Source organism: Saccopteryx bilineata, chromosome X (assembly GCF_036850765.1).
Source record: "Saccopteryx bilineata isolate mSacBil1 chromosome X, mSacBil1_pri_phased_curated, whole genome shotgun sequence".
Lineage (NCBI taxonomy): Eukaryota > Metazoa > Chordata > Mammalia > Chiroptera > Emballonuridae > Saccopteryx > Saccopteryx bilineata.
The window spans coordinates 135,417,976-135,431,223 of NC_089502.1; the positions used below are offsets into that span (position 1 = coordinate 135,417,976).

The following is a 13,248-nucleotide window of genomic DNA, read 5'->3' on the forward strand; positions in this document are numbered from 1 at the left end:
AAGGGGATTCCATTTAAACTGCATGTCAGAGGTGGTGTGCAAAGAGGAGAAGTAGGGGTCCCATCCACTCCCATAACCGAGAACCCTGAGGGAACTAGAAGTCCAGAGTATGAAGGCAAAACAGAGAAGGTAGCCCCTGTGTCCACAAGAAATGATATGGACTTACCCGCTACCTGTAGCATCACCCGTGGCTCAGAGAGAGTAATGGGGGTCTCCTAGTCCGGGCCGCATCAGTCGTCTGCGAGGCCTAGGAATTCAAATGATGGCCCCGCCTGGCTGGCTTGGCCTCCCATCTGAGCGGCCCGTCCTCCATGTAGAGACGTCGAGGATGAGCCTGCTGCCAAAAGGGGACAATCGCTCCTCCAGTGACCGGGTTGCTTGCAGTTAGGGCAGGGCTTAATGGGCGGCCTCGGGAAGGGGCACTGCCGGGACCAATGACCCTCCTTGCCACACTTAAAGCAAGCTCCTGGTGGGGATCTTCTTGGTGGCCCGGACCTAGGTTGAGCACCCTCTGTGCCTTGCCCTTGTTGCTCTGTTGGCCTTAGAGCTGCCACAAGAGCCTGGGTTTGGAGTGATACTTTCTGCTGCATGCAGGCCAGGTGTTCAGCCTCGGCCTGTTCCTCTCGACTGTTAAAAACCTTAAATGCCATGTTCATCAGGTCTCAGATAGGGGTCTGGGGGCCCTCTTCTGCCTTTTTTTTTTTTGTATTTTTCTGAAGCTGGAAACGGGGAGAGACAGTCAGACAGACTCCCGCATGCGCCCGACCAGGATCCACCCGGCACGCCCACCAGGGGCGACGCTCTGCCCACCAGGGGGCGATGCTCTGCCCCTCGGGGCGTCGCTCTGCCGTGACCAGAGCCACTCTAGCGCCTGGGGCAGAGGCCAAGGAGCCATCCCCAGCGCCCGGGCCATCCTTGCTCCAATGGAGCCTTGGCTGCGGAAGGGGAAGAGAGAGACAGAGAGGAAGGAGGGGGGCGGGGGGTGGAGGAGCAAATGGGCGCCTCTCCTGCGCGCCCTGGCCGGGAATCGAACCCGGGTCCCCCCGCATGCGAGGCTGATGCTCTACCACTGAGCCAACCAGCCAGGGCCCCTCTTCTGCCTTTTTAAGTTTCCTCCGAATGTCCGGGGCCGATTGAGAAATAAAGTGAGTGGCTAATACAGTGGCCCCGGCATTGGAGGTAGGGTCTAAACGAGTGTGGAGGACCATAGTGTCAATGAGGTGATTTAAGAAGAGAGCTGGATTTTCCTCAGGTCCCTGAGTAATTTCCCTTAACTTGTCATAGTTAACTACCTTTTGTGCTGCATCCTGCATGCCAGCTACAAGACATTCAATCATTTGGTCTCGTTGTCTCCTACCTGTTTGTTTCACCTGGTAATTCCAGTTGGGGTCCGTGTCAGGGACCGCCTCTGGGCCCACTGGTATTTGAGGGTTTGAGGTGTGGACCTTATCTGCGTGAGCTCACGTCGCCGTCTGGATTTGGTCCTGTTCGTGGGGGGTAAGGGTAGAAGACATAATAATATAGAGATCATGCCAAGTGAGGTCATATGCCTGAGTGAGATATTGGAATTCCTTGGTATAGTTGGTAGGATTAGAAGAATAAGACCCCAAACGCTTTTCTTTTCTTTTTTTTTTTTAAATAATTTTATTTTTAATGGGACGACACCAATAAATCAGGATACATAAATTCAAAGATAACAACTCCAGGTTATCTTGTCATTCACTTATGTTGCATACCCATCACCCAAAGTCAGATTGTCCTCTGTCACCTTCTATCTAGTTTTCTTTGTGCCCCTCCCTCTCCCCCTTTCCCTCTCCCTCTCCCCCCTCTCCCCGTAACCACCACACTCTTATCAATGTCTCTTAGTTTCACTTTTAAGTCCCACCTACGTATGGAATAATGCAGTTCCTGTTTTTTTCTGATTTACTTATTTCACTTCGTATAATGTTATTAAGATCCCACCATTTTGCTGTAAATGATCCGATGTCATCATTTCTTATGGCTGAGTAGTATTCCATAGTGTATATGTGCCACATCTTCTTTATCCAGTCATCTATTGACGGGTTTTTTGGTTGTTTCCATGTCCTGGCCACTGTGAACAATGCTGCAATGAACATGGGGCAAACGCTTTTCAATTGCAGACAGATCAGAGAGGGAGAAAGGCACATGAACCTGAACAATTCCTTCTGCTCTGGCCACCTCGCGGAGAGGGCATAGGAGGTTGGCTTCCTCTTGTGGCCTGGAGTGAGATTGAGGGTGAGCGCTGAATGGAGAGGAGAGAGAGAGAGCATCATTTGCAGGTGGGGAAGCAGGATCTAGCAAAGAGGGGGGAGGAGTCCTATAGGACCGAGGGAGCTGAGGGAGTCTTGCAGGAGGGGAAGAGAGTTCTTCGGGGGAGTCGGAAAAGGAGGAGGAATCTGGAGCGGAGGGTTTAGCTGAGGTTTCTCTGGCCAAGAGGACGTGCATTGTAGAGCAACCGGCACAGAGTTTAGGACGAGAACGCAGATGCCAAAACCCCTGAATATAAGGGATTTCTGACTGCTTTCCAGCCTCCTGGCAATAATTCCACAAATCAGTAAGGATGTTAAAATCGAAAGTCCCTTCCTGAGGCCACCTGGTCTGGTTATCCAGCGGGTATTGTGGCCAGGCTACACTACAGAAGATTAGTTTCTTCTTTTTCAGGGAATGATCAATGTTTGAGAGATTCTAGATTAGGCACCCCAGGGGTGTTTTAGAGTCAGGTTTGGATCCCTTTGCCTCCATGGTCACCCTCAGTTCTCGGAGTGGTCAGACTTAAGTAATAGCATCCTAAAAACTCAAGGTCTGGCCACAGATGGAAAAGGTAAAGTGGATATGCTCCAGATGTCTCCAAAGCAAATGCACTCGGTCGGAAAAAGAAGTCCCTGACGCAGCTGCGGTTTCGGACAGGGATTCTCGGAGGAAAGAACTGAGGCAGGGGGAGGCTGGAGGTGGGGAACTTACCACACCACGCGCTGAAGTGGGTGGAAGGTCGGAGGTCCTGGTTCTTTCTCGGAGGGAAGGGGAGAGGAGCGGTCCTTGCAGACTTCTGACTCCTCCCGGGTTTTCGGCACCAAAATGTAAGGTCTTTTTCCCCGCCGAGAAGGAAGGAACAGGGCTCGGAGCCACCAAGTGTGGTAAGTTCAAAAGGCTTTGTTCAGTACACAGCATTCCTCGGACGAGACTCACTGGCCTGGAAGATGGAGGTCAGGAAAATCGCACACTGAGAGACTGCGTGGGTAAATTTTAAAAAAGGGGTCCATCTAGGGAAGTCAGGCTAATATGATGTAGAGAAATCTCACTGGCTGACAGTCAGTCGCTTTTTTCCAAGGACTCCTAGGAAGTTTCTTTTGGCACGCTTGGCTGTGGGCGGTCCTAGCCAAAGTTCACGGGCCTAGGTTCTCCACGTGACCATCCCTCTATCCATCGACCTTACAGTATGTATGAGAAAGCAATCAATAAACAACTAAAGTGCCACAAGATGAGTTGATGCTTCTTATCTCTCTTCCTTCTTGTCTGTTTGTCCCTGTCTTTCTCTTAAAAAGAAATAAAAAAAATAAAATGCATAAATAACTGGAATAACAAATTGATGTTTCTCTCTCTTTCTTTTCCCCATCCCTTCTTTTCTCTCTCTCTAAAATCAATCAATTTAATAAAAATACCTTTATTAAAAAAACACTTTTAAGGCCTTCTTAAAACAGACCTTTGTCACAAGTTGTTACCTAAATTTCTCTGTCCTTTTCTTTCTCCTTAGTACCTGCTAGCTTTCTCTCAGAATCTATCTCAGTTTTATAAGAAAGTTATGCAGTTGTTATATTGTGATATTTATGAGAACATCTTCTGCAGCTACATGTATAGGAGAGTTGGGAGCCTGGGAAGAGAAGAGGAGAAGTCTACTGAGAGAGTTATTTCAAGAGTAGCAGAGTAGGTGGTTTTGGGAATGTGATCTATATCATTCACTGGATATTCAAGAGTGCTGGTCACCACTGCCCTTCTTTAGATGTAAAGTAAGGTATGCACCTCCATAAGAACCTGGGGTTTAGCAACATACTTCAAGCAGATAAGGGAAGTTCAAAAAAGAATAAGGTGGAATTTGTGAACATTGGCATTTTTCCTGGGTGCTAAAGAACAGGCAGACCTTGGTGGTCACATAGCTTAGGATCAGATGAGGAATTGGGAAGAATGATTTCTGGATGAAATGATGCATTTAGGCATTCATAGATTTGGGTCTTTTCCTTTATGCAAAAGAATTTTCAGAAAAGGTCCAGGTTTAGAAAAGAACGGAGAGAGAGATGAGGTGAGGGATGGTTTGTAGCATAACCTTTGTGCTATTTTGGAAGATGATATATGAGATGGTCCATAGAAAAGAGAATAGTAAAAGGAGAAGGATGGTAAGAACAATGGCATGAATGAGAGAGGAACTTCTCAGGTAAGATAGAAGAAAACTCATAGAAATTTTGGGATGTCTGAAAATCAGAGAGGAGAGAGGGCTTTAGTAAGAGTAGTGTGTTCTTTGTAATTGGATCCCTTTATGCATAACAGGACGTGGGCTCCTTTTGGGAGGTGCTTCTTTAGCAGTGGCACCTCTCAGATGTACTGTCTCAACGACATTACCTATCTTAAGGAACTTTGGACCCCAGATCTTAACTTGGAAAAATGGACTCTTTTGAATTATTCTCATCTTTTTGTTCTATATCTCTTAGTGGTTTGTAATATAATTTTGAAAAATGTCATTTGTTTCCACTCTGCTATGGAAAAATAAAGAAAAATATTTTCTCTGAGCATTGTTCAGCTAATGTCTTGGAGGGAGAAGGGTTCCCTGGGGGAAAGTGCAGGGGCCATCAAATTGAAAGAACGGAAGGTGAATACAAAGCTCAAGGGTGAGAGGGTCAATTTTTATTACAGTTATCTCTCTGCTGCCATTATTACAGTCAAGAGCTTTTCTCTGACTTTGAGGATTTTATCTGGGCACCATTTTTTTTAACAGTGGTTTTCAACTGCAGTAGTTGAGACCATGTGTAGTTTGAAATAGTTCCATGTGTGGAGACCTCTTTACACTCCATCGAGGAGGACTGTGCCACTGGATTTTCCACCAACTACAGAATAACATTTCGACTCATGCATGAAACATTCATGAGCCTTCTTAATGTGGTTCCCCAGACTGTAACTCACCCTGCATCCAAGGTAAAGCCATTACTGTGACAAGGTCAGAGTCTCCTGGCCCTCAGAGAATTTCACTCTGCTCAACCCCATGTCTTAGCATTAGTATGCTTTCCTCTTCTTCAGACCTGCATATCAAAGGTTTTACCATTCTTTAAGACCCTCCTCAGGCCCTTCTTATTTCATGGAGCTTCCATAAATGCTCCAGCCACACTGATTGAACTTGTTTCTAAATGGGAGTTAAGTGGGGCCAACAGTAAGAATAGAAGGCCATGAATACAGAGAAATAAACTGATTATTATATGGAAATGTGCTAGTAACTACTTATAGTTGAGTTAATCTAATAACATCAATGCTTTGGACACAGATTCCCAGTGGTATAAACAATTTTTACCCCTAAAATGGCTCCTGAAATCCCCTGTCTTTCTACCACAACCTTTAGAGTTTCTTAATGAAGGAAACGTGCAACTTAGTTATGTCGTAACCACAACCAATATCTGATTTATCACTACACACTTAAAAATGATGACAATTCTATTTCAAAAATTGTTTTGAACTTGCTCTGGCTGGATAGCTCAGTTGTTTAGAGCATCATTCCGAAGTGCAGAGGTTGCTGATTCAATTCCTGATCAGGGCATATACAGGAACAGTTTGATGTTTCTCTCTCTCTCTCTCTCTCTTCGTTATTCTCTAGCTGAAATCAATAAATAAAAATTAAAAAAATTGTTGTATATTATATATATAGTAATTGTAGTAAATTTGGCTTTCCTTTTACTTCCAGGCATTGATGAGTATTGTTGAAAATACTGCATGTCCAAAGGCATCTTATCTTAGATCCCTCCATATGGTTCAATATGGTACATCTCCAATACTTCACTTCAGTCATCAACATTACTGGATGCTACAAAAGTTCTTTGACTTTGCAACTATATTTTGAATGGCTTACCATGACATGATTTATTCATTCATTTAACAAATAATTATTGAGCATATTAATAGTCAACACTTGGAACTATTTTTTGCAAACACAAAGATAAAGCATCATCTCTGCCTATAAGGATCTTATACTATAATAGTGGTAATAAGATATGTGCACAAGTAGCCATAGTCTACATGTGCAAAGAAATATAAAGTGAAAAGGAAAAGGTGCTATGAAGAAGGCTTAGATAAAGTTTTTGGGCTAACAAATCACCATTGTTTGGAAGGATTATGGGAGATGCTGGACACATTCTCTTGGTTTTGAGATAGCACATTCTTTTAAAAAAAATCAATTATTTATTTATTTATTCATTCATTTTAGAGAGAAGAGAGAGTGAGAGAGAGAGAAAGGGGGAGGAGCAGGAAGCATCAACTCCCATATGTGCCTTGACCAGACAAGTGCAGGGTTTTGAACCAGCAACCTCAGAGTTCCAGGTCAATGCTTTATCCACTGCGTCACCACAGGTCAGGTGAGATAGCGCGTTCTCATGGCTTTGTTCCTCCGTCTTTGACCACCTCTTTCATCTTTTCTCTGCTTCTGCAGTTGTATCTTCCATTCAATGTTTGCATTCTTCAAGGCTTAGTTCAGATTCTTCTCTTGTTATAAAGTATTCATTCCACTGGGTTTACATAGAGACACCAAGTCCAAATGAATTTTTAAGGAGTTTTATTAAAAGGAGAAGATTTATTAATATACCAGCCACATATGACAAACACAGGGCATATCTGACCCAAATTGTGCAGTGCAGAATGTAGCCCTGAAGCAGGTTATATACCTTTGGTCACACACACAGGTTGGCGGGAAAAGGAGGAGGAGGAGAAGATCACACAATCATTAACAAGCTTATAACATTCATCTATAGTATTTATAAAAAAATATTTCTACATATTAAAACTTATAAGGTAACACAATAGTGAAAAATGTTGTTTTACATGTAAGGTATTTTTCCCCGCCGAGAAGGAAGGAAGAGGCTAGAGCCACAAAATGTGGAATAGCAGACGGCTTTATTGAGTACAGAGCGCATATCCTGTCCGGCAAGGTTCCTTGGCTCCAAGGAAAGATGGAGGCCAAAGAAGTTGCACGGATTAAACCGCGTGGGAGATATTTAAAGGGTCCCTCTAGGGAAGTGGAGCTACTATGACGTGGTGAAATTTCACTGGCTGGCAGACAATCGCTTCTTTCCAAATGGTTCCGGGGAAGCTTCCTTTGGCGGGCTTGATTGTGGGCGGTCCTAGCCAAAGTGGGCGGGTCTGAGTTCCCCACGTGACCATCCCTCTATCCACCGACCTTATATTACATATTAAAAGACATTCCCAAATCTTTCAGTGTTCATCTGCTACCCTTTTGTTTAGAGGTATATACATCAACTATATGCCTTCAGGATGGGAGGGGGAGCCTACATGGCGCCAGGGTATAAGTGTTTGTGAATGGCCCATTAAAGAAAGAAAGAAAGGAAGGGGAAAGGGCTTCCTTAATCTTTCTTCCCTTCCCCCACACCTGGCTAGGTGTTTATCCTCTTCCTTACAGGTCCGGGGGAAGGGAGGGAATCCAAGTTTCCTCTCCACTTCCACTCAAAACCCAGCACAAAATCTCTCTATTTATAATGCAATGTTACTATTCATCCTGAGTTGGTGCAAATTACACACAAGTATAAAAATCATATCTACAAAATCTCTCTGTATGCTTAGCCCAAATTATAAAATGCCCTTTAAGCTACTCAGTAAAGGGGGTTCCCTACACATTATGTCTCTGCAAGTCAGGAAATTTTCACATTCCTCTCCCTTCATTCTCTACAAAAAAGAAAGGAAGAGAAACCTGACTCTTTCCACTAAAATATTAATTTTTGCAATTCTTTGGTACCTTACCATACTCTTCTCACCCTCCCCTCTCCTCTTAGGCAGTCTTATCTGTGCCCATGACTTCAATAATTATCTGTAAGCCCATGATGAAATGGTGAAGTTACAAAACTTATGATCATCAGCCCTGAACTTCATCCTCTAATAAGTGACACCACTGTCCATCTAGTTCCACAAGCCAGAAACCCAAGAGATACATAGAGGTTGCCTGGAGGCAAAAAGAGGAGAAAAATATCTCATCCATAAAGCAGAGGACCATTAAAAACCCAGACAGGGAAGTGAGTAGGGTCATATATATATAAGAGCAAGTAATGTTAAAAGGCTATTTTTAGTAACTCTTTGCTTAAGTGATATAACAATCAGTACTCAAATAGTTGCATGATATTTCACTGTTTAAATGTAAATATAATTTCTTCTACCTTTCCCCTATTGGATATTTAGATCGTTTCATTTGCATAAAGAACACTATAGTGAACTTATGTACATTTGTATGTTATTTTCTATATTTCATTTTTTCTCCCTCACTGCTTGGCTCATAAGTACAAGCAAGCTATTCAGGGCATCTTTAGGTCCAAACTTGTTCAAAAAATACCCTATAGCTTCATAAGTCCATAAAAACAGTGGTTGATCAGTAAAAATTGCTAACTTTACTGATTGATAAGGAGTTATCACACTTAAACAGCGATCTTATTATAAGTCTACTAAATGTACTAGTATTTTGAACATGTGCCAGGCTTATTTCAAGAGTCAAACTTGAAACTACTGAGCTAATGCAGGACAACGTGTGGGAAGGACGAGGAATATAGCTGAGTAGGTGGAAAGAGAATGAGAGGATGAAGTAGACAAAGGGCAATGGTTGATAGTAGTTAGTAAATATCAAAAGCAAATAAGGATAAGACATGCTTAATGATTGTGCTAGAGGTAGAGTGGCCAAAGGGAAAGTAAATGATCCAGTTATTCTTTAAGGGCTACATGGTTAAATTAATTGGAAAATATGACAACAGTTTGCTCTATGAGCTAAAGCATAAAGGCAAAGGTCAAAGATGAAAGCTATGTTTAACGTTCCCAACAGTTGCGTGGCCAGCAGAAGATGAGTGATCAAGTGAACCACCTTGAACAGTTGATTAACTTTACTTGTTAAAACCAGTAGCTGTGAACTTTACTTAACAATGAAGCAGTCACCTTTTAAAACTGCTTTCCCAAAAGTAAAATCAACCCTAGGTGGTCACTTATTAACTTGAGTAATACTTGACTCTTCTCATAGTTGCAAGACAAAATTCATGGACTATGATGAAAGCTTATTCCACAGATTACACTGGGGAACAAATTTTTTTCATTTTCTGTTGCATGAGGTTTTAGAACTGTTTCTATATATTTCTGCATCGCTGATTCCAAATCTAAATTCTATTTTTTGGTGCATGTTCTAGTTTTTATGCAATTTTAATTTCTTTTTGTTACAGTTAATGGCGTGCATTGGTTTTTAAATTGGAGTTAAAGGGCAACGACTCTTGGATTGAACATAACCACAGGGCAATTAATGTTTTACAAACATCACTTTTACATAATTGTAGTTGTTTTTAAATGTAAAAAATTATTATCTGATAAAAACATCCTCTTATTTTGTTTTAAGATTGAATCATGGCTTCTTCGAGTAGGTGTAAATGTAAGAATAGTCCTGACACCTTCTGTTATATATGTGGCTGTTACACACTTCAACGTTAAAGGCACAATATTTCATCATTTGTGACACGTGCATATATTACCTATTTTCAAGTTTCCCTTGGCGATCAAGACAAGAATTGGGTTTCTCCTATTGTGTGTTATAATTGTGAGGAAACGCTTCATGACTGGACAAAAGGACAACACGAAGGAATGCCTTTTGGTATTCCCATGGTTTGGCGTGAACCTAAGGACCACAGCAGTGACTGTTATTTCTGTCTGATCTATACAAAGGGCATTGGCAAGAAAAAATGGCATATGATCGCATATCCTAATACTCCTTCAGCAATACGACCTATGCCACACTCTGAGACACTCCCGGTTCCAGTTTTCAATGGTTTTATTTCTTCTAAGGACAAAGAAAGTGAACATGGTGATCAAGTGTATTTTGATAAGATGCATGAGGAAATGGTTGTAGGTCTGAAGGGTCTTCTTCTGATGCGAAGCAGTCATTAACCCCTCAGCAGTTTAGCCAACCCGAATTGAATGACTTAGTAAGAGATTTGGGCCTATCAAAGAAAACAGCTGAGTTATTAGCCTCCAGGCTTCAAGGAAAGAATGTATTTCACTGGTCAGCTAAAGTATCCCATTTCAGGAAGCGTGAACAAATTTTTGTGGACTTTTTTTCTGAAGACAAACACTTTGTTTACTGTCATGATATCAGTAGTCTTCTCAGCCAGCTAGGTGTTACCACTTACAGTCCAACAGAATGGTGGCTATTTCTTGACAGCTCTAAATGGAGTCTGAAATGTGTTCTCCTACACAACAGTAATGTTTATGCAGCGATTCCAATTGGTTATTCAACTCATCTGTGAGAAGATTATAATGACATAAAAATTGTCCTCAACTTTCTGAAGTATGAGGAGCATAACTGGATCATTTGTGTAGATCTTAAAATGGTAAATTTCCTGCTAGGACAACAGAGAAGTTTCACAAAGTATCCTTGCTTTCTGTGTTTGTGGGAAAGCTGAGCTCGGGAGAAACACTAGACCTAGAAGGAGTGGCCAAAATATGAAGCTCTGGAAGTAGGGATGCAAAATATCATGAATGAACCTGTAGTTAATCGAGACAGGATCATTTTCCTTCCACTTCACATCAAACTTGGCTTAATAAAGCAGTTTGTTCAGGCTTTGAATAAAGAAAGTGAATGCTTTCAACATATTATTTCTGCTTTTCCTGCCTTGTCTTTCGGGAAGATAAAAGCAGGTGTATTCGATGGACCTCAAATTTGAACCCTCATACATGACGAATAATTTGCCAGGAAGATGAATAAGGAGGAGAAAGCAACATGGCAGTCTTTTGTGGCAGTTACAAAGAACTTCCTTGGCAACAAAGAAGCAGAAAACTATGAACTTCTGGTTCAAATGATGCTGTTGGCCTTCCACGACATTGGATGTAACATGAGTGTTAAGATTCATTTCCTGAACAGTCACCTGATCACTTTCTTGAAAATCTTGGAGCTGTTAGTGATGATCAGACTACTGTTTGAGCATCAAACAAGATTGTCCTCAACAAGTACACAAATGCAAGAGCTACAAACACAAATTTTTGCCAGAATAGAATTTAAATAAGTTTTGAGCAAATTTTATGATTAAAATAAGTGTTTTAATATGTTGTATTTTGAAATTGTAGACAAATTCTGATGCAATCATATCTTTTAGTGTATTAGTATATTTACTGCATTATGTAAATTATTATATTTTCACAAAGATGATGCCCAAGAAGACATTCTACTTCATTATGTTAAACTAAATGTTGAAAATTTTACAATAAGATGAAAACCTAAAATATTAAATTGCAAACAAAACTGCAGCTTAAAGAGAAAAACTAATGTCAGATTTGAGATCAGCACACTCAAGTTAGGTAAGAACAAGTGTTTTTGTGGATGCAACAAACATTTTGTTCCCCAGTGTTATCAGTCCAATAGCCCATGGTTCTGGAATATGTGAAAAGCCCTGGACTCTTGTCTTAGTTTTTAAAACATCAAAAGATCATACTGGAGTGGTTAGACATACTTATTTTTCCAGTCTCATTTCAGAATTTTTGGAGCCATGAGATAAACACAACTTCTTTACATATTATAAACAGTATGTGTATTTTTAAATTGTAAAAATATTAAATTATTATTTTCTAAAAGTAGAAAGTATAACAAACTTCAAAGCAGCGGGATCACCCCATCATAATCAATCCAGTTGTCTGGGGGCCATTTCTGAGTGTATTCTTTCTGTCTTTTAATGTATTTTTAGAACAGAGTTGAGATCATATAATATGGAACATACAAAATCTGTTTTCATTCTGAAGTTATTTTAATTTATCCACCTAAGAGCAGCCATATATTAGGAAAACATGATATCAAATAAATAATCTCATAAAATCAGGCTGATAAATTTTTGTCTAATTTGTCTAAGCTCTAATTTATCATTTCCATTTCTCATCTTGTTTATTAAGCCTTGACTATCCTTGGATTCTTTTTCCCCTTCCAAATAGCCTCCTCCTTAACTATACCTATTTGTGTCGATTTTTTTTCTTTTCTTTTTTTTTGGCTTCTTGGTTATCCACTAAGTTCAAGAATTCATTTATAAGATGTCTTGTTTTCTCATTTCTTAATGAGTATGTCTTATCTCACCTTACTGTTTGAGGGTAGGGACATTCATTACACAATTTTTATACCTGCTCCAGTAAGCCAGGTGCATCATGGGTGCTGAAGAAATATGTAGTGTAAACACCATAAGTGTTTCAGCACAGAGTGGCATGGGAACCATAGCTGAACCTTTAGGCCTGTGCAAACAAAGAAAAACTCTAACTGCACCAGCTAATATGGTAGCCACTAATCATAGGTAGTTACTGAGCCCCTGAGTTGTGGCTAGTATAAATTGAGAGGTACTGTAAATGTAAAATACACACCAGATTTTGAAGACTTAGTATACATAAAAAAGATTATAAAATATCTAAACACTTTTAAAGTTGATTGCCTATTAAAATAATATTTATTGAGTTAAATAAAATATATTATTAAAATGAATTTTACCTCTTAACTTTTTACCTTTTTAATGTTCTACTAGAAAATGTAAAATTACATATATATGACATATATATGCCTGTGCTGTTCTATATGGCAATAAAATGTAATATTTTAGATCATCCTTTCTATAATGCAGCAACTTATTATATTTCTACCAGACAAAATTAATTTGCATTTTAATGGATAACAATTATTTGTACTTCTCACCATTTTCTACAACTTAACTTCTACTTTTATGGAGTTGTAAAACAGCCTAGTCTGTGGAATGACAGTCAAAGGTACATACCCTCATAGAATTAGGTAAATCTTGAAAGGCGCACTGGAAAATACTCAATACTCCACTGAAAGGACGTTCAGTAATCTTTTGTCCTTTTATAAGTGTAAAGCCAGTAGCCAAGGCCACTATCACAGCTGCCTGGCCCGTGCAGGTTCGCATTTGATTCGGACAGACGGTAATGAAACATCAGAGCCAAGAACTTGTGGGCCATCATCTT

The 13,248-nt window shown here is 40.5% G+C and overlaps 1 non-coding gene across 1 annotated transcript; it reads right to left on the minus strand.

Moving 5' to 3' along the window:
• Nucleotides 1–1,012: 1,012 nt before the first annotated feature.
• TRNAA-CGC (transfer RNA alanine (anticodon CGC)) lies at nucleotides 1,013–1,089 on the minus strand. The gene has a single exon. It is a non-coding gene; the product is annotated as a tRNA-Ala (tRNA).
• Nucleotides 1,090–13,248: the final 12,159 nt, after the last annotated feature.